General features: G+C 40.6%; 1 long non-coding RNA gene and 1 pseudogene across 1 annotated transcript; one reads left to right on the forward strand and one right to left on the reverse strand.

Moving 5' to 3' along the window:
- The first annotated feature begins 531 nt into the window (after nt 1-531).
- Nucleotides 532-3,556, forward strand: LOC117546039. The gene is made up of 6 exons (XR_004568927.1): nt 532-575; nt 1,846-2,086; nt 2,237-2,514; nt 2,863-3,040; nt 3,201-3,277; nt 3,381-3,556. It is a non-coding gene; the product is annotated as an uncharacterized LOC117546039 (long non-coding RNA).
- A 9,982-nt stretch (nt 3,557-13,538) lies between these two features.
- LOC117546037 lies at nt 13,539-15,920 on the reverse strand (annotated as a pseudogene).
- Nucleotides 15,921-19,697: the final 3,777 nt, after the last annotated feature.

A 19,697-nucleotide genomic window follows, 5' to 3' on the forward strand; every position in this document is an offset into this window, starting at 1 on the left:
GACATGCCGTTTTTTCCAGCGTTATATGTAAAAGCTTTTGTATGTTTACTTGTTTACGCACATGAATATAAATGGGGATGTGTTAGGATACAACACTGTATGTATGTGAGGGGGGACACACACCACGAGTAAAACAGAACTAAATCCCCGTTGGTCTGTTGTTGTTGACGAGGCCTTACCTAGCAACAGGCTAATTAGTGGCTAGCACTCATTACAGTCAGTCTACTGAGCTCAGCCCCTCTCCAACACATCATCTGTATTGAGTCAGAAACACAGCATGCACGTTACGGTTCAAAACTAACTCAGATTGGAAAAGGCTAAGCAAAGAGCTTTGCTAAATAGAGAGTTTTAGCCCCCATCTTTTGGGATTTCAGACAATATTTATCCAAATAGTATTTTCTCATCCTGAATACTAAATTGAGATGATTTTGTTTTCTTCTTTACAGGCCAGCACCTCACATGCTACCAGCAGATTACCTGTGATGACAGATTCTGCATGTCAGACTGACCCACCCAAGTACCGTACTGTTCTACACAGCTATCCTCGAGGACTCTTGGTTCACATCGAAGTACAGGTTAGAAGCACGTTTTTCAAATGTTCTTTGGATACATCTTGACATTCTGATGTTGTAGCCTTTAATTTGTGTGCTTCTAATTGTTGTAAAAATATTTTTGTTTTATCTTTTGTTTTGTTTTTAATAGGGATGCACCGAATATTCGGCCACCGAAAATTATCGGCCGAAAATGGTTAAAAAGGCCCTTTCGGCTTTCGGCCGAAAGGGTTTTAGCACCGAAAAAATATCACCGAATGTCAGAACAGGCTTACGTTGGTAACCTAACGTGTTGTTGTGATGACGTAATAAAGACGCGGCGACCATGCTCGCGGCTGGCTCACAGGGGGGGGGGGGGGGGGGACATTGACCTTTGTCATCGAGATTGCCCTGAGCCTTTCACAAATCGTATTAAATAATCTGATGACAGAACTGTAAACAGAATAGCTGAAATTTTAACAAACTAAATAACTCAGTTTCCTCTAATCATTAACCCATGTTTGTATCATGTAGTTAACTCCGTGTAGCTGCTAGCATACATAACACCTGACGTGGAAACGTTACTCGTGGATGGGGCTACAGAGCTGCTAGAAAGACGGTCGAACCCGGTACATTCCTCCGTCTGCATGCGGTGCACTTTTGCTAAATGTTTAGACAAATTGCTCGTGCTTACATGCTAAACTCTTATTGCACTTTTGGTAACAAGTATTCTCCACATCGAGACGGGTAAAGTTTAACCACACCTCGGAGCGCGTTCTCTCCGCCATCTCCGCAGTGTGCTCCGCTGCATGTAGCAGCTGCGTGTGTGTAAACTGCCCCGCCCCCTCGCACACAGACGGCGGAGAGAGATCTCGTCTGATCAAAAATACATCATAGACGCATTTGTTGTCTTTGCATATTAGAAACGAGTTGGCGACACTAAGACTGCGATATAATGTTTTTTAGCAATAATACATGACATATATAAATGTACTGTATGCATTCAAAAGTGCTGAATAAATGTTTTATGGACCCATAATAGTGATTATTATTTAAGTTAAGTTTTGCCATAATCATGTCTATTTCCATAATCAGGTAGCTGAACAACATTGGTAAAAAATGTATACATTATATATATATATATATATATATATATATATATATATATATATATATATATATATATATTTCTATTAATCATTTTCGGCCTTTCGGCATTCGGCCAACTGTTTCCTATTTTCGGTATCGGTTTCGGCCAAGAATTTCCCATTCGGTGCACCCCTAGTTTTTAATGTCAAATACAATTATGTTACAGCTGTCCAGGCTAAAATTCCCTGCAGAAGCGTTGGTGTCGAAACACTTCCGTTGGAAGTGCCAGTGCCCTTTTTAACATCCACCCCCTTAAAGAGACCACCAAAGAGGCCCCGTGTGGATCTTGAAGAGGAATACGAAGATCCATTTGAGGGAAGCTCTTCTTTGGTGTTTTCCGAAGGCCAGGATGCAACTTATGATCCAGCAGAATCCATAACAAATGCTACAGAAACAACAGCCATGTCGTAAGTTACTGAAATATCACTATGTGTGAGTTTGTCTATGTATTGTATTTTTTGCTGTATATAATTCAAACATTGATAATAGGGAAACACCAAAGATCTCTAAAGCAACAATCTGTGTGAAGGATCTTAACTTCTATTTTTTTGTTTTAGTGGTCAAGAACAAAACCCCCCCCCAGACGATCAACACATACATCGTGTATGAGACCTGCCTCATGGAGCTTTTTGAATCATGTCCTGTGTGCAAGCGTGTGTGTGATGTACAAACCAGAAGGATCGGTACATTCATATCAGTGCAGCAGCTGTGCCCCCATTGTCAGTTTACAAGAAACTGGAATAGCCAGCCTGTTCTTGGGAGTACTCCAGTTGGAAACCTGTAGCTATCAGTTGCAACATATGTCAACGGAGCATCTTTCTACAAACTTTCAAAGGTAAATTAACTGCAGAAGATTGTTTTGCCAATGTTTGAAAATGCAAATGTTGTTGTTGAATACGATAGGACAAGGTAACAATAACAATAGTGAGAAAAGGTGGGAATAGGGCACTGTTAGGTAACGACCCATGCTAATATGTAAAGATATTTTGGGAGGGTGGTGTGGAGAAAGAGAAGAGATGTGAAAGGGGCACTGTAGAGTAAGCACCCCTAATGACATGTTCAGCTCTTTCCCCGTTTAAAAAAAGGGCAGCTCATTTGCACTTTCCAGGTTCTCCTCATTGACACATCTACAGGTGATCTTTGAGATTAAAATGTATTCTTGCGGTTTTCTTTCAACCATTAGGTCTTCAAAGCAATGAATATGCAGCTATGCAAATACAACACCTTCCGAAGGCATGCCAGGATGTTCATTGAGCCAGCGATTGTTTCTTACTGGCAAAAATCACAGGAAGGCATGCTACAGAAGCTCCATGCAGAGGAGAAAGTGATAGTTGGTGGTGATATGAGGGCTGACTCCCCAGGTATGTATTTTTTATATATTTTACATTTCAGAAAGGGGTTTCACTATGCGTGATTTATTTAATTAATGGTTCCTGAAAAACATATGCTAAACACTACAAGCAAAAATACAAATTCACCATCCGCAGAGAAAAGTAATTACTGTAAAACATATTTTCACAGGCCACTCTGCAAAGTTCGGAAGCTACACTATGATGGACCTGAAGAACAACAAAGTCGTTGACCTCCAGTTGGTTCAGGTAAGTGGGGTGAAATGAAATATCAATGTTTTTTTCTTTAACACTGTTTGCACGTTATATTTAAAATGTGTGTATCAATGGTTATTTGTATGTGTCATAACAGAGCAATGAGGTTGGTGGAAGCTACCACATGGAGTTAGAGGGCCTGAAAAGGAGTCTGGAGTTGTTAAAGGAACGTGGTGTGACTCTGGACTGTATTGTCACGGACAGACATCTGCAAATTCAGAAATTCCTAAGGGAAAGCAGCATCACCCAATTCTTTGATGTGTGGCACATAGAAAAAAGGTATTTTTCTTTATATTAATTTCCATGTAAATAAATCGATTGTAAATACAATCATTATTTTATTTAGACACAAACCCGGCTTCCTACAATCACATTAGTATAATAATATTTTGAGTAAACTTGTATGTATATTAACTACATGTTAAATGTATTTATTAGGGATTTCTAAGCAACTGGAGAAGGCTGCAAAAAAGAAGGACTGCGAAAAACTTCGAGGGTGGGTGAAGAGTATAAGAAACCACATATACTGGACTGCAGCAACCTCCACCACCGGGCCTGAGAGAGTGGCCAAATGGACTTCCATCCTGAACCATGTGCAGGATATCCACTCTCATGATGACCCCCTGTTCCCCAAGTGCCTTCATCCACTGCGCATTGCGCAATACCAATGGATGGCTGCAGGTGTGTTGTTCATAAACCATATTACATTACTCCTCTATAAATATTTGTAAGGGACAACTATTGAATACAGGATGTTGTCAGACACAATCTATAAAGCATGACAATTCAAATATGACTTTCATTTTCAAATTCTTAGGAACGCCGGCCTTTCACAAGCTGGAGACAATTCTCTCAACCAAGAGGATTTTGAAAGCTGTGGCCAAACTCAGCCCACACCACCAGACTTCATCTTTGGAGTCATTCCATGTCGTCATCCTGCGCTTTGCTCCAAAGAATGTTGTGCAGGTAAAATAAACCATAGTTACTTACTAATTAGTGACAATTTGTACATCCTTTGCTATTATTTACATTTTTTTTTTTTACTCATGGCGGAAATGAAAGACTGTACCTGGCAGCCCTGCACTACAATGAAAACGCTGAGCGTGCACAAGCCACTACATCCACTGGAAAGCCTCTGTATAAACTGCAGTTCCCAAAGGCCAGGAAGGGAGAATGCAGAGCAAAACCAGTAAAGACTGACCCCACATTCTGTAAGTGTTTAAAATATTTATTATACAACTATTTACAAATATAAAATAAATAAATTAAAAATAACTCAGTTTTGTACATGCATATACTAATGTAAACCACATTTTTGGTTGTGCTTTTTTTTAACATTGCACAGGCTACGTGGCCAACTTGATGGACCTCATCTTCGACCAAGTCTTTGTGGACCCTGCACCATTCACACAGGAGCTTCTGAAGATACCCATCCCAGGGGACCTGTGTTCCCAATATGAGCGACCTGACAGGGAGGAGGTCATCTCCGGGTATGCTACTCGGTTCAATTTGGCTGCTGTCTGAACCCAACATAGATATTTCGCGGATCAGGAAACTCTCTGCGAATCCTGAGGACAACGCAGGCCGGAATCACCACTCTGATCCTGCGTCCAAGGAAGCCCCAGCACCAGCTCACAAAGCTTCAGTAGGCTAGATACCTGTGACGCCTGAAATCATTACAAAATATATTTAGTGTCATTTATATATAATACAAGTACATTTAGTTTTTTTTTATGGGTTCAAAGAACCGTTCATTATGACAATAAAGTTCAGAGTTGATATCAAATGTGTCGTGATTATTTATGTTTGGATGGGTAAAGAATATTCTGATTTCAAAAGCATAAGGTTGTGTGTGGACTTTTTTAGTCGTACACTTGGGTGTGTTATGCCATTGCTGTGTAATAATATATATATATATATATATATATATATATAATAGTACATGTACAATGAAAGATTGCATAAAGCCATATACACCAGTATTTATTTCCATGAACAATATTAGCATTCGTTTTACAATTTCAGTCAAAACAAACAAACCACTCACTGCTCTATTTGCCTCAACTGTAGTCCACCATGTTCAGCTCTGTAAATATTAAATGCATTCTGCAGGGAGGACACATTCAGGCACACAGGCTCCAATCCAGGATGGTCCACCATACAGTTAACAGAGTCTTCAAGTTCCTGCATCCGTCTTGACACCTAGTGTGATAAAGATATATTGAATGACATGTGAAAAATGTATTCTCTAAACAGACAACTTAGTGAAGCTATCAAAAATGTTACCTGTGGTATCTCCATGCAGCACACATTCTCCGGTTCAGAAGGCATCGTGGCGCAATTTGCACATGTACACCTGTAGAAAGAAGTCAATAACTGAGCTTTTAAAAACACATGAAACTACACACATTGCTGACAACTGAGGTGTTGTTGGAGTTATACTTTTTATCACCCTAAGTTATCGAACTTTCCAACGGTTGTTGCACGATGTTGGAAGAAAAGGACTGTAAACTATTAATAAACGCAATGAGGCCATTGTATATATGCTGAAAATATGAATGTCTCCCTTTATAAATATGTATTGCTGTTTTTGCATTACAAACTATAAGTTACAAACTGTACACATTGCATTCTTGCTAATTAGCCAACATATGAACGGAATAAGTAGCAAGCATCGTAACAGAGTAAAATAAATAGGGACAACAGCTTGTCAACTAACCATTCAGAAACGTCCTGCTGCAACCGAGATGTTTCCACCTCCACCAAAACCTCCGCTGCTTCAGGGTCAGTCTCTGGATCAAATTCATAATATGCTTGAACACATGCATTGCTCTGAGATGACATGTTTATTCCACACGTAATCACAGCAAGCATGGTAACGTGACTCTCGCCGGCGCATGCCCCGCTCTTCTGCAGGGGGGCGTGGTCAGCTGCTGCTCAGAATTTTCAAAGACAGGCTTGGAATAGAGCGAAAATGAGCGAAACGAGGCATGGCTAAAAAATGATCCGTTTGGTATTTTGAAAAATAAAATGTATAAATATACCTTATATAGGTATGGTCATACACTATATCATTTAAATATAGAATGATAGGTCTCCTTTAAATAAGATATGAATGCAGTACTTTAACTTGTAATGGAGTATTTTCACAGTGTGGTGTTTGTACTTTTACTTCAGGATCTACTACCTGCAGCAAGTGCTGATAAATGGTCTAAAGTGTTAATGTGACAACAAAGTGCTACTGAAGAGTGTAAAGTGTTGATTAAGGGTAAAGGGAACAGACCTGCTCTGTGTATCCGAAGCTGAGGCTGTAAAACAGCGTCCAGTAGTTTCTGGAGTCTCTTGTTCTCCTCTTTGGAAAGAGACAGCTCCTCCTCGAGATCTGCTATCGTCTTTTCAAACAGAGCAAATATCTCTTCAGCAGCAGCAGTGAGTCGCTGCTTCTTCAACGACAGCAGCATTTGGAGTTTACTCATGTTTCCTAGATCACCTTTTCCTGCAGACCCCGTTAAACACACCGTTTCTCTCTCCATCAAACTCTCAATCTGACTAGTGTTGCTATCGTGTTTCCAGCTAGCATGCTAAGCTAGCTCCTATAGTCCGAGGTAAACGCTCCAGAAAAAAGAGCACACAGTCCATTCAGAGGTTTATCCAAACACACAGATGATGGATCAGTAGTGCTGGAGCTCACACACACTTTCTCAGGAACACAGAGAGAGAGAACAGTAGCGACGAGACGCCACATGGATCCAGGTTCTTCTTCTTCTTCTCTCGGTTTTTGGCGACAGCTTTAAGGTGCATACCGCCACCTACTGTACAAGAGTGTGTTTCGCCATATCATCCTATCACCACTTGTGGAATTATACCACTGTATTTACGTTGTTTTAAATTCTTCCAATCAATCCTGTTTCACTCAAATACTTAAGAATGGCCTTCCTGGTAGCTATTACCCCCTCACCATCTGTTCCCAGTGTCCCCATTAGGCTCCACTCCCTTCCTGCCTCTCTGACCCTGTCTCTTAGTGTTTCCCTCTCTGTTTTGTACATGTTGCAGTGTAATATGATGTGTTCCACATTTTTCTTTCACTCCACACCCCCTGCATTCTTCAACTTCGCTTCGGGGTCTTCTGTCCAGCTCAGCTAGCCACCGCACCGCAGCTGCCTGCACTATACAATTGCTGGAGGACTGGGCTGTCACTCAAAAACTGAGTAGCCAATGGGGACACACCCCTGAAAGTCCCGCCCAAGCGGACAGGACTTTCAGGATTTTATCAACCCTTGCTAGAACTGTAATTCTTAAGTAACTGGTTTATATTTATTGAACATTATTTTAACCTTACGTTATTTTAAGTATTTATCAAAGGAGTGTTTTTAAGGTAACTTTGTATCAATAAACCATTTTACACATGTGCTGTCCTTCTCGCTGTATTGGTGTGGCCGGGAATCCGAATCTTTTAATATAAATGTGATGTTAACAGACCTCACTAGGCTGTTGCACACACACTCAGCTGATACCACTCTTCCACATCCATACCAACACACCTACATCATATTAGTTGCATGCATGTATTCCAATGGCTGTCAGGGCCCCATTATACAACAGGCAAAGAAACCAATAAATGACAAGCATGTAATTCAATGGTAAAATGTCACATCTGGTTTTTACAGTAAAAAGGACAAATTTAACTATTTTCCTACAATATAAAACCCTGACATTACAAAATGCATGATTTTATACCGGTATGGCGGAGAGATCAAAAGATGTGGTTATAATGGGAGTGGATGGGACATTTTTGTCCGCGAGTGGCTAATGTGTGACTTTTTTATTTAATCTGATTCTGTGCAAAAACTAATTATCCACCAAAATCAATGTTGTTTCTAATCTTTGACATATCCAAGACTGTGATAAAATTAAAATAAAGCCGACCCCCCAAACATTTATTATATGGAAAATAACTGCCTGTTTGTGCATGTTTTTCATAGAAAACGCAAATTCGTGTTTTCAAACTGGCAGTTAAAGGGTTAAAACCCTGAACATAAGTTAACATTTGGTATTTTTGATCAGGACTGAAGTTGATTGAAAGATTTAACCCCAAGATTTAAAAAAAAATATTAATCTGTTGTCATTTTAGAGCAGTTTTTGGAAGTGGACATTTTTGTCCCGAAAAACTAATAATGAAAAAAAATCCATTTTGTTTCTAATCTTTGACATATCCAAGACTGTGATAAAAAAAAAAAGAGCCAGTCCCCAGATATGTATTTTTTGGAAAATAACTCATTTTCTCTGTTTTCATCATGAAAAAAAACAGTGGTTTCATGTATTCAAAATGGCATTTAAAGGGTTAAAAGCCTGAAAATGATTACATTTTAGGTATTTTCTATTAGGGCGGAATTTGCTTTAAAGATTGAACCCAAAAAAGTTGTGAAAAAAACCTTTTAATATAATGTTTTTATTAATGTCTTTTGCAGTGGACATTTTTGTCTCGAATGACTAATTTGCGTAGTCCAATCGAATGATACCGGAGGGTTAAGTAAAAGTAGTATACTGCAGGGTAGCTTGTGAATTTACTCCAGGTGTAACTAAAGTCTGATTTAAGAGTTGATTATATTTCACATCATTCATCCAGATCTGTAAAGTAACTAAAGGTATGAAATATATGTAGAGGAGCAGAATTACAAAGAGGTAAAAGTGGAAATATTTAAGTACCTCAATATAAATACAGTACTTGAGTAAATCTACTTAGTTACTACCAACACTGCAGGTATGTCATGTGTGCTAGAAGCCCATAATCCACACTAAACATACAATAAATCAATGTGAATTCTGTTTCCAATTTCTTTAATTTTTCCCTTAAAGAAATTACAAAAAAGAAAATACTGTTAAAGAACCGGATCGATAAGCAGTATTTGTAAATGTTTCAATCAGGCCTCATTATTTCACAGTGGCACAGGATCATCTGCCAATACAAGCACTTCTGTTCATGTTCAATCCATAATAATATATAAAATAATATATATTTTTGTCTCGTTATTATTAGCAGAGAAAATGTAACGTTCGTACAATTAATACAATTAATTAATTCTAACAATCTAAGTGGGAACCGGGTTAGGGAGGGCTCGCAAATATTTCCAATCACCCAAGGGGGGCCTGACTGAAAAACGTTGGGAACCACTATTTTAGAGGACTATGGCCATATCCAAGCAGACACAATAGAGGTTCTACTGACACCTGTTGACCGATTGCTGTAGTGATGTTTGCACATGTTGCCCTCCAAAATACTTGAGTTTTGCTGCATTCCTTCATTGCAATGCAGCCTAGTCCCTACATGAGTCTCACATGTTGGACAATTCTGTGAGGTCCCCGTCTCATACTTACGATAGATATAAGGAGAATATTATAACTCTTTATATCTGTTCCAAATAGAAATGTTGGAAGGTAGCTTCAAGATATGAACCCAGATGCAATCATGCATCACACAGTTAAGCAGAGTACACCAAGATGTTCTCAACCCTCCAAGTTGGTCTGCTTTTAGATTTAACATTTCCGAGTTGAATTTGGATATAAAGTGTTTTAGTTCTTTGTGATCCGGGAAAAATATCTTTAGTAGGTGAGAGTCTCTTGAGATTTCCAATGAATTGGATTTTTATACATATAATGTCTGACCTGTAAATATTTTTAGAAGTCTGTATTTTGTAAATGGTAATTCAAATGTTGTAAGTCTTTCACTGTCAAATATCATTCTGATAATACCTGCTCTTTGCTAGAGTCTAAAATCTGGTCTTTAGCTTCTTCCATGACCACTAAGCATTCGTTATCAAAAGATTTTGCTTAGCAAAGGGGGTAATTTGTTCATTGTCTTAGAGTAGATTGACAGGAGAAACTCCTTACATGTTTACCACTAAATCCTGTACTTTCTACTTCTTACATTTTCAAAACCAACCAGTTACTTTAGTTTTAATCTGCATTTGGTCGAGGGATCATTATTATTTCGAAACATTGAGAGCCCATCTTTTGGTGGCTATGTCCCAACATTGAGACTAATCACTCAAACATGATAAGCGCTATTGTACTGTACATGTTCCTTTTTTTAACAAAGCCTTTTGGGAAGAGGCGTTTGAGGCTCTTAAAAAATAAATCAAACGCATCACAATTCATGCCATCTTTACTTTTGTCTTACAGTTTTCACTTCACTATCTAAGAAGAAAACCCTTAAAATGATATATGTTTAAAAGTCATTACAGACTGAACTATCTTTAATGCACTTCTCTCTAAAACCTTGGATTAAAGGACCCTACACACGTTGAGATAATCAGACGTAGTTGTTGACTGCGGCGCTACGACGTGTAGAAAATTCTTCTTTGATTCAGTTAAACTTTAGAGAGCGTGGGAGAAAGAGGGTCAGAAAGAGGATGAGGGCCACATGGGGACATTTGATTTTAAATTGGACCAAAAATGATTTATCTTTTATTCAGAGGAAACTTTTCTAAATTCTGACTTTACTCTGAGATCTAGGAATATATACATTGTTTTATTTATTGTAATGCAAATCTCAGAACTCTGAACCACGGAAGAGGATGAGGACCACATGTGGATTTATTTTTTGGATCTGACCAAAACTTTCCCCCCGACTCTCTCAATGTTATTTGTTGTTGTATGTTACTGTCTCCATGTTTGTCCTGGAGCTTATTTGGGGACGTAGCAGTAAAAAAAGAACTACATGCATTTAAAATTCAACTCAACTTAGTGCAGCTTCACTGGAGAGGAGAGATCATTAATGCGAGGTTTAACATCATAAACCTCGCATTATCATTAAGAGAGATAAAAAACATTTTGTGGAGCAGGGTTTTGTGCATGATCTGTTTGATTTTGATTGGGGTAAAATCGATCTGTGTGCTGATATAGAAACCGCATGGTCTTATTTTTATCTTGGTTTTATGGAGATCATTGATAGACATGCACCCCTGCGTAAATTTAGAGTAAAGGGATGAGACAATCCTTGGTTTTCTGCTAATTTGTCCAGTCTCCTTCATGAGAGAAACAAGGCCTGGGCAAAGGCTAGGAAAACAGGCTCAGAGGTAGAATGGCTGCATTTTAGGCAGCTAAGGAATAGCTTCACATCGCAAATCAAAAGTGCTAAATCAAAGTACTATCTGACAGTAACCACAAAGAATCTGAATAATCCTTGAAAATGTTGGAAAGCCATTAAATCGTTATCCACCAGCAATATCCGTAATGAGCTACCTCCGTGCATTACCACAGCATCTGGCTCTATATCGGACAGGGCTACTATGCTAAATTGCTTTAATGAGCATTTTGTGTCCTGTGGTTCTCTATTTGATTCTGTCACTAACTCTGCTTCTGTGAACACTACAGTATGTGACTCTGAAAAACGTGTGTTGGAAAACCCTTTTAGTTTTACCCCTTTTACTGTTGATGTTGTTCGTGAAGCTTTAACCAAGTTAGATCCTAAGAAACCAGCTGGCCCGGACAATGTAGAACCTTTCTTTTTAAAGATAGCTGCAGATTTTATTGCTCCACCTCTCACTACTCTTTTTAACCTCTCCCTCAGCACTAACACATTTCCAAAATTGTGGAAGTCAGCTTATGTCCTGCCTTTGCTAAAAGGAGGGGAGGCCACCTTATTAAATAACTATAGGCCAATCTCTAAGTTGTCAGTTCTGGCTAAGGTTCTTGAACGCTTAGTGAGTGAACAGGTAAAGGTGTTTTTATGTACAAATGACATCCTGTCTAAACATCAGTCAGGCTTCAGAAAGCAACACAGCACCATCACTGTCACAATGAAAGTGGTGAATGATGTGCCGAGTATTTTAGATAATAAGCAGAGTTGTGCAGCTCTATTTATTGACCTTTCAAAAGCGTTTGATTCCGTCGATCATCACATTTTAAAGCAGAGGCTAGCCAGTATAGGCATGTCCAGCCATGCAGTAGGGTGGTTTGTAAACTACCTCTCTGAAAGGTCCCAATGTGTTCATTTTGATGGGCTGTCTTCTGAGTGGTTGAACATTGCAAATGGTGTTCCCCAAGGCTCTGTTTTAGGTCCACTTTTATTCTCCATCTCCATCAACAGTTTAGGTGAAAATGTGGATGAAGCTACTTTACATTTGTATGCGGATGATACCGTTATGTACTGTGCAGGTCCCTCCATTAAGGAGGCTGGTGTTAAATTACAGGCTGTTTTTAACATTATTCAGACTCAGCTCTCTGAACTAAAGCTTCTTTTAAATGTTGAGAAAACCAAGGTAATGCTCTTTTCTAAAGCTAAAAAGACACCAGAGCCTGTTTTAGATATTGTAACTACGCAAGGAATAAAACTTGAAGTGGTTACCTGTTACAAATACCTTGGTATCTCGCTTGATGATTGTCTCACTTTTAAACTTCATGTCAATAACCTGCTTAAAAAGCTGAGGGTTAGGCTAGGTTTCTTCTACAGGAACAAGTCCTGTTTCTCGCTTGAAGCCAGGAAAAGGCTAGTCACTGTGACCTTTTTACCTGTGCTGGACTATGGTGATTTGATGTATATGAATGCACCTGCCCATTGCCTGATCAAGTTAGATGCTGCGTATCACAGTGCACTAAGATTTGTGACAAACTGTAAAGCATTAACCCATCACTGTACCCTGTATGCAAGAGCTGGTTTGCTTTCACTAACTGTACGGAGGCTCAGTCACTGGTACATTTTTATATACAAAGCCATGTTAGGGAAACTTCCATCTTATATCTGCTCCCTGATCTCACGGAAAATTGTAAGTGGCTACTGCCTGAGTTCGAATGCTGTGATTTTATTAAATGTGCCAACTGCTAGGACTGTCTTAGGGAAGACAGCTTTTAGATGCGCAGCTCCTCTGTCTTGGAATAGTCTGCAATTGAAATGGAAATTGAACAATCTGGTGCCACTAAATGTTTTTAAAGCTCGGTTGGATGCTACTCAATCAGAAACTATTGGTACCTGTTTATGTGGATAATTATGTAAATGATGCTGTATGATGTCCTTTTGTTGTTCTATTTATGTTTTATGTTTCATGTGGAACTACTTGAGCAGGTCTCCCTTGAAAAAGAGATCAATGATCTTAATGGGATTTATCTGTATAAATAAAGATTTGAAATGAAATGAAAATTATTCATTTTAAGATTACAAACAAAGAATGAGATTATCACTTGTGTTCTCTTAGCTCTTATTAACAAGAAAAATCCCAACATTTTATTTGTTACTGTAAATGTGGCACTCTCAGCAACAATGATGAACATGCAATGAGTTTAAGAAGTAGAAGAGTTTCTCAAATGACTTCAGGCTATTTCAGTTTACACAACTCAGCTGTGGTTCCATTAGGATAATAAAGCCCAACTCTAGCATGTAGCGGCTGAGTGAATGTGGTGTGGACTCTGTGGAGGAGAGTCATGGTTTCAGAGATGCTGTAGAAGGACAGAATACCTGCTCTGTGATCCAGGTACACTCCTACTCTGGAGGACAGAGGACCTGAGACGGGAGTTTTGATACTGTTGTAAAGAAATGAATAACTGTTTTTGTCACAATATAACGCCCAACATTTGTCATTGGTTCCAAATCCACATTCATTCCCACCCCCTACTCTGCTGATATTCTTGTATGCGACTGCTACTTCAACTTCTGCCCCTCTCCACTCCACCTCCCAGTAACAACGTCCAGTCAGACTCTCTCTACTCAGGACCTGAGGATATAAAGTGAATCTGTCTGGGTGACTAGAATAAGACTTTTGTGGTTTCATGCATGTTGCTTTTCTGCTCCCCTCAGATAATACCAGCCGTGTGTTTGCTGTGTTTGGATCCAGAGTGATCTCCTGTGAATAATTGAAGAACCCAGCTCTGGTGGTGGGCTCTGCTGCTGACAGTAAAACATCCATTTCAGTCGATAAGACGTTTGTCCATTCCTCTCTCAGGACGTCCTGTAGTTTGTCTCTGACTGCTGACAGGGCCGCCGTCATGTCCTCAAAGTAGCTCAGAGGACGGATGTTGATGCTGGAGGAGTGTGTAGGTTCACTGAGGGCTGACAGTGAGGGAGCTATGCAGAAACTGGTTGTGATCCTCTGTGTGAGACAGCAGCTTCAGCTCAGCGTCTCTCCTCTTCAGCTCCAGCATAGCAGTGATCAGCAGGAGCAACTTGGAGTCCAGTCTTCTTCAGCTCCTCCACTAAAGCTGCTAGCATGGTGTTTTCCAGCGGGACAGGCCTCGGTGTGAAGCTCTGCCTACACTGAGTCAGCTGTGGATCTTCTGCTCATCCTCTCTGTCCCAGAAGCCTTTAATACACTTCATGCAGTAGCTGTGTCAACAGGGAGTCGTCTCCGGATCCTTCAGTAGATCCAGACAGATGGAACAAGAGAAGGTTTCCCGCTCCAGCTGAACTCCTTTCTGCGCCATTTCACCTCTCAGTGGCAGCGAGTGTCTGAGTTTCACTTCCTGAGAGCTGAAACTATGTGAGCTGTGATCTGAACAGCATGTGTGTGTGAGCAGTGAATGTGGCCTATCAGCTCTTGTACTTTACCCACATGTTGGTTACACCCATCCTCCTCAGCGTGGATCTGAAGGGGAGGAATTTACAAACGGAGCCTCGCTTACAACCTGCTCTACATTTGAAAACAGTGTTCAGCTGTAAAGTATTTGTTTTAAATTCAGGCTTTTGTAGCACATGGCTCCACACTTATGGTAGCAGTGGTGTAAGAAGTATTCAGATATTCTACTAAAGCAAAAGTACAAATACTACAGGGTAAAAGTACAAAAGCATTGGTATCAAAATATACTTAAAGTACCAAAAGTATGTGTGTGTTATCACAGTTAGTAAATGTAGAGCTAATTTGAATAACCTTATGTCCTGCTGCTGGATATCTTATCCTATAAATAACTGTCAAGGTGTATTTAATAATTGATTTATATTTTTGAATGATCTAATAATCTATATCTACCTAGTAACTAAAAGCTGTGAAATGAATGCAGTGGATTAAAAAGTACAATACTGTCTTCTGAAATGTAGTAAAGTAGAAGTATAAAGCAGCATAAACTGAGACGTATTGGCATCAACCACTACTTTCTACTTACTGTGCGTAATGTGAGAAAAAGGGGGAGAAGAGAAAAGAGCAGGAGGAGGGAAGGTGAGTCCACCTTAAATGAGCAGTGGGTGATCAGCAGGTGAAAGGCAGGACACGGGAACTTGGTCCCGTGGAGATGTAACGATTATTAAACAAGAAATAGTCGAGTCAAGGGGTCAAAGAAATGAACATTTCTGATTATTAGTGAATCGGTTGCAGGTGGGTGAAATCAGGCTTAGGGAGTAACGTATTACATGTAATGGCATTAGGTCATCAGGATACAAAATAGACAAATGTATTCCCTTACAGTTACAGAAGCAGCTGACGACCAACACACTTGTGTCTTTTGAAACGATTAAACCATTTAAATATTTTGTCACAAACTGTGCAGCTCTATTTTTCCTCTCTTGTGTGTACTCTCATGTGTCTCTTTAAATGATCACTCCGTGAAAAAGCTTTCTTACAGACTGAGCAGCTGTGTGCTTTCTCTGCTGTGTGGACTCTCATGTGTTCCTTTAAATCTATACTCTGTGAAAAAGCTTTCTTACAGACTGAGCAGCTTTTTGCTTTCTCTGCTGTGTGGACTCTCATGTGTGTCTTTAAACTTCTACTCCGTGAAAAAGCTTTCTTACAGACTGAGCAGCTGAATGGTTTCTCTCCTGTGTGGACTCTCATGTGTGTCTTTAAACTTCTACTCCGTGAAAAAGCATTCTTACAGACTGAGCAGCTGAATGGTTTCTCTCCTGTGTGGACTCTCATGTGTTCTTTTAAATCTATACTCCGTGAAAAAGCTTTCTTACAGACTGAGCAGCTGTGTGCTTGCTCTCCTGTGTGGACTCTCATGTGTGTCTTTAAACTTCCACTCTGTGAATAAGCTTTCTTACAGACTGAGCAGCTGAATGCTTTCTCTCCTGTGTGGACTCTCATGTGTGTCTTTAAATTTCCACTCTGTGAAAAAGGTTTTTTACAGACTGAGCAGCTGTGTGGTTTCTCTCCTGTGTGGACTCTCATGTGTTTCTTTAAACTTCCACTCTCTGAAAAAGGTTTTTTACAGACTGAGCAGCTGTGTGGTTTCTCTCCTGTGTGGACTCTCATGTGTTTCTTTAAACTTCCACTCTCTGAAAAAGGTTTTTTACAGACTGAGCAGCTGTGTGGTTTCTCTCCTGTGTGGACTCTCATGTGTTTCTTTAAACTTCCACTCTCTGAAAAAGCTTTTTTACAGACTGAGCAGCTGAATGGTTTATGTTCATCACTATGTTGTGGATCACTGCCAGATTCATGTCTATTTTTCAGTGAGATTGAGCCTGATGCTGGTTCTATGGTCTCTTTCCAATCAGCACTGTCTTCAGTGTCAGGTTCAGAAGAGTCTCCAGTGTCAGGTTCAGAAGAGTCTCCAGCGTCAGGTTCAGAAGAGTCTCCAGCGTCAGGTTCAGAAGAGTCTCCAGCGTCCGGTTCAGAAGAGTCTTCAGTGTCCTCCATAGTCTTTGGTTGTAAACTGCTCTCTGGATCTGAGTTCCTGGCTGGTTCTGGTCCACGAAAGTCATCTCCATCAGCTTCTGTTTCCATGTGTTCAGTTTGTCTTTGATGAGGCTGTGAGGACTGAGGTTTCTCTTTATCATCTTCACTCTTCACAGGGTCAGGAGTGAAAGTGGAATTAGTGATATCAGCCTCCTCCAGCTCCTGAAGCTGCTCTCCCTCCTGTTCCTGCTTAATGTGTTGGGGGGGCTCTGGGTCCTCCTGGTCCAGACTGGGGCTCCATTCCTGCTGGTCAGGGAGAAGCTCTTCTTTAACCACCACCAGCTGCTGGACGTCTGCAGGAAACAGGAAACACACAGTCAGAACAAACTGTTAAAAATCTAATCACCATTACAATTGGAGACATTTTGCAGCCCTAATTAATGCCTTTGTTTTTATATTTTTACATTATCTTTCTTAGTCCCACCTATTGTGTATTTGTGTTGGCTCAATTCACCTCATGTAGCCCAGCCCCTTTGAAAATGAAAAAGGGTTTTTTCTTCTGGCATGGCACTAGCCGCAATGTAAACAATGAATTGTATTTGAGATCGTTCACAGATACACTACACCTACAGTATAGAATTAAAATACTCTGTTACAAATTAAATCCTGCATTCAAACCTTATTTAAGTAAAAGTATGCAAGTATTAAAAGAACATTTTACGGCACCTTCTTATGTAAAAGTAATGATGGTGCAGTAAAATGTTCCCTGTCAGTGTTTAATTTATGTTGTTTCTTGATTATTTTGTATGTTGCATTTTACTGCTGTACATGTTCAAAGTTGCGCTTGCATAAATGATTATAGATGAGGGAACCTGCTAAATATTAAATTGTGTGTGTTTTCTATATACAGTACAGTACCAGTCAAACGTTTGGACACCTTCTAATTCAATGTTTTTTGTTTATTTTAATTGGTTTCAGTGTTTACCCTATATACAAATAGCGGCGGCGCAGCTATATAATATGTACGATGTACCACCAGAGGAAAGAATACACTGGACCGGGTGTATTCTAACCTGAAGCATGCCTACAGAGCGGCACCACTTCCCCATTTAGGTCTATCTGACCACCTCTCACTGCTTCTCATCCCAGCGTACACCCCCCTCAGAAGTGACACAAAGCCAGTGGTCAAATATATCAGAACCTGGCCCGAGGGGGCACTCTCACAATTGCAAGACTGCTTCGAACACACAGCATGGGACATATTAGAACAGACAGACTTGGAGGAACACACAGAGCCTGTCTTATCCTACATCAAGTTCTGCACAGACACTGTAACTGTGGAAACATGCTTACGGGTCTACCCAAACCAAAAACCATGGATGACAAGAGCGGTGCGTTCTCTCATGAGTTCCCGTGACACAGCTTTCAGGACGGCTTGGCAAGGGCGAATCTGAGGAGAAGCATCAAGGCTGCAAAGGAGAACTACAAGGAAAAAGTGGAGGAGAATCTCGCTCATAAAAACACACGCTGCGTTTGGCAGGGCCTTCAACAGCTAACCATCTATAAGGGCAAAACATTTGGCACTAGTAGAGCAGACGCCCACCTTGCAGAGGAACTAAACCACTTCTTTGCTCGCTTTGAGGCTAGCAGACCCCCCCACTTTTCTACTCTGCCCCTGTCCCTGCAAACTACCAGCTCCATACCACCTCCCACTCTCAAAGAACATCAGGTGACGCTGAGGTCTGTGAATCCTGGAAAAGCCGCAGGACCCGATGGAGTACTCGGCAAAGTACTCAAAGCTTGTGCTGACCAGCTTTCAGGGGTCCTGACCAGGATATTCAACCTGTCCCTGTCACAAGCTTGCATTCCATCCTGTCTGAAAACGGCTACCATCATTCCTGTCCCCAAAAAGACACCAGTCAGAGAGCTCAACGACTACAGGCCCATAGCCCTAACATCGGCGGTGATGAAATGTTTCGAAAGACTGATAGCCGACTACATCAAAGCCAACCTCCCACCCTCCCTCGACCCACATCAGTTTGCCTATAGAGCCAACAGATCCACGGATCATGCCATCGCCATGGTCCTTCACACAGCTGTGAGCCACCTAGAAGGCCCAGGCAACTATATAAGGATGCTGTTTGTCGATTTTAGCTCAGCTTTTAACACCATCATACCTGACATACTAGTGGAAAAACTGTCAAGCCTAGGTTTCCCCTCCATCGACGACGAGTCGGCATACAGAGACGAGATCCTGAAGCTGTCTGCGTGGTGTTCAGCTAAGAACCTACATCTGAACACAAGCAAAACAAAAGAAATCATCAGACTTCAGAAAGCACCGTCCAGAACCCGCCCCCCTTCACCTCAATGGAGAGGGTCTTTTTTTTGCACACCGGGACAGAGTTGCACTCTGAATCTCGTTATACTCTGTGTATAATGACAATAAAAGGCTTTAACTTTAACTTAAAGGTCACCGGTCATGCTTTTCCGGTTATTACCCGTCCCCTTGCGTGTTATGAAGGCTTTTATGCATGTAAACGGTGTGCAGAGTCAAACCCCTCAAAGTACACCATGTAGCGAGTAAACTCTAATACAGAAAATACCTCCCCAAAACGCCTCGTTGGTGAAACGTCATCATCCATTTGATTCTTCCGGGGACATCTGATGTCATGTCGTACCCGGAACGAAATGGACCAATCCGTGGAGCCGTTACGTTAAGCCCCCGCTGATTGGTCCAAATTGACCAATCCACGGACTTCCTGACACACTCAGTGCAGGCAGCTCTGTTGATTTCTCCTATCTGGCTGCAGGCTGATAACAGACAGTTGGGATGGCGGCGAAATTCTCTCTGCAGACCCATTCTCTCTGCAGACCCATTC

This window comes from Gymnodraco acuticeps, unplaced genomic scaffold (genome assembly GCF_902827175.1).
Source record: "Gymnodraco acuticeps unplaced genomic scaffold, fGymAcu1.1, whole genome shotgun sequence".
Classification (NCBI taxonomy): Eukaryota; Metazoa; Chordata; class Actinopteri; order Perciformes; family Bathydraconidae; genus Gymnodraco; species Gymnodraco acuticeps.